At 36.4% G+C, this 2797-nt stretch overlaps 1 long non-coding RNA gene across 1 annotated transcript; it reads left to right on the top strand.

Annotated features, from left to right (window-relative positions):
• The first annotated feature begins 1381 nt into the window (after positions 1 to 1381).
• On the top strand, positions 1382 to 1860 carry LOC107754008 (uncharacterized). The gene is made up of 3 exons (XR_001641533.1): positions 1382 to 1436; positions 1613 to 1676; positions 1757 to 1860. It is a non-coding gene; the product is annotated as an uncharacterized LOC107754008 (long non-coding RNA).
• Positions 1861 to 2797: the final 937 nt, after the last annotated feature.

Genomic DNA, 2797 nt, shown 5'->3' with positions numbered 1-2797 from the left:
CATTTTTGTGTTGATTTTGGGGGGAAATCTGTGGAATGGATTCCTCGTAAAAATGTGTTAAATGGAGCTGAGTACTGCACTCTTATTGTGAGTATATGCACTGCTGCTGCCATTTTAAGAGAGTTTTAGATACTCTTCTTTGCACTGTGCCAAAGAACACGCTTACCTGTAGTAAAATCACTGTAACATACTGCCTTTTGTGGCTTATTGCTTTAATGAAGGACAATATTGAACACCACTGATGAGAGAAAATCATATTGAGATTAGTCTTATTTTTGTTATTTTAGCTTGTGCCAATGGTTGTTACAACACTACAGTAATGACTATTAAATATTAGAATTATGATATTGGTTATGCGTTCTTATATCACCTTCATACTGCTGAAAATTGCCTTATACAGTCCATGTATTTTTTGCATTGATAGTAATGTCAATGAGTACTTCTGCACTTTACTGAAGGAGCTTCAACTTTGCTTGAACATTTCAATTTGTTGCAACTTTTAAGTTGGCCTCACTACATTTTTTTAATCCAGATAAATATTTTTTACTCTAAAAGATTCTGATTGTCTCATTATTCATTACCTTGATGTTTTTTTTTCATTATTTGCAAAAATAGTGGAGTGGTCTGTGACTTTTAAGCAATGTAATGCATCCTTGCTGAATAAAAGTATTAATTTCTTTAAAAAAATCATTTAATTTACATTTTTTTAAACTTATTTTTTACTTTTTAATTTTATTGTGTCTAGTTTTATTATTATTATTATCATCATCTTATTATTATTATCATCGTATTATGTTTTACTAAAGTAAAAGTAATCCATTAAAATATAACTTAAGTAATTTATAGATTTGATATCTTTTATCTATAATACTGATATGGGAAAACCTTTTGCACACAGCTCTATGCTCCCATTGGCTTGTTTTTTATTGTTTTTATTTAGCTGTATGGTTTGTTTGCCCTAAGGGGTCGTTATTATTATTCTTCACTCTCAGCATTTAAAATTATTGCTAAAGCTCATGATTAAAAAACATAATTATCATTCAGCACAGGAAGTGATTTATACTTCCTGTAAGACCGAGCCTGTCTTCACAGAGGCCCTGCCCACAGGTTTCTCAGGGATCTTAGAAGATATCATGTTAAGCGATCACATCTCACCATCATATAATAGCCCCTGATGTGCACTGATTCCACTGAGGTTTTTAACCATGTCGCAGATTTCCCAGGCTTCATCCATCAGGATCACTCTCTGGGTACAACTGCCTTTTTTTCTTGTCAGACTATAACTTTAGTGTGCTGTGACATTAAAACCACATCTTGTTGAAAACCACAAACTGTGGAAAAAGCAAAGCCTGGGAAAGGCCGGACTCTGCCAACGAATCAGCAGTGGGCTTGTAGAGAACTGCAGTCCCTCTATCTGCATCTGGTAGGCATCAAAGGTAGGTTCACACACTACTAAGTGCACTCTTGTTTGTGGGTACCATGTAATAATCTCCCCTCGGTGCATTTTTGCTGTTACGCTGCCATCAAAATCTTGAACAAAGCTCCCTATGTTTAATGTCAATATGTCAGCAGCAGATCTTGACTGTCTTCTTTTTCCGATTGTTTTCAACAGCGGATCTGGAAGGAGGCCACTTAGCAACCCCAAAACTCCAAGCGTAGGATGCGTGTCCAGATGGGTGAGCACTAAATCACTAAAGTGTGATTGGCCAGTCCAGGTGTCATCTCAAAATTCTAATCTGTGATTGGCCATCTCCAGGCAGAGGCGGAGCACTCCTTAAAACCCAATATGACCTCCTTGGTTTGAACTGGAGCGGGATTTGTTTGGACCATCCAAAATAAATATGTAAGTACACTTTATGATGTAGCCTACAAATAACAGAGAACCATTTAGTGAACAGTTCTTACAAGAACCATTTTTTTGTTTACTTTTTAAAGTTCATTTACTTTTTGTGTTAGTCAAAGGAATAGTTCACTCAAGAATGAAAATTTGCTGAAAATGTACTCACTCTCAGGCCATCCAAGATCCTAGATGAGTTTGTTTGATGAATTCAGCTTAACATCACTTGCTCACCAATGGATCCTCTGCAGTGAATGGGTGCCATCAGAATGAGAGTCCAAACAGCTGATAAAAACATCACAATAATCCACAAGTAATCCACATGACTCCAGTCCATCAATTAACAATGGTTTGTGAAGCACCAGGCTGCATGTTTGTAATAAACAAATCCAATAAAGATATTTTAACTTCAAACTGTTGCTTCCAGCAAGTCCTCTATCCATAATATTTGTTTCTTCAGTGAAAATGTTATTTAGTCTGAATCAGGAGAGAAATATGCACAGATCAAGCACTGTTTACTAGTGAAAACAGTCCAAATATGTTGGTGGATTTTGATGTGAGGGGAAAACAGGCAATGGACTTTTTCACTGCAGGAAGCATTATTATGAATTATGGACTTGAATTTTGGCCGGAAGCAACGGTTTGAAGTTTAAAACACCTTAATGATGGATTTGTTTCTTGCAAACACTCACTTTTCACTTCACAAGACGTTAATTGATGGACTGGAGTTGTGTGGATTACTCTTGGATTATTGTGATGTTTTTATCAGCTGTTTGCACTCTCATTCTGACGGCACCCATTCACTGCAGAGGATCCATTGGTGAGCGAGTGATATAATGCTAAATCTGTTTAGATGAAAAACGTCATCTTGAATGGCCTGCGAGTAAATTGTCAGCAAATTTTCATTTTTGTATGAACTACTCCTTGACCACATGGTCAGCTCTAGGCTCTGTAAACTGA

Source organism: Sinocyclocheilus rhinocerous, unplaced genomic scaffold, assembly GCF_001515625.1.
Source record: "Sinocyclocheilus rhinocerous isolate Xijiao unplaced genomic scaffold, SAMN03320098_v1.1 scaffold1554, whole genome shotgun sequence".
Lineage (NCBI taxonomy): Eukaryota > Metazoa > Chordata > Actinopteri > Cypriniformes > Cyprinidae > Sinocyclocheilus > Sinocyclocheilus rhinocerous.
Note: the sequence above shows the minus strand (reverse complement) of the source record. Positions and strands in the feature narration are given on the sequence as shown.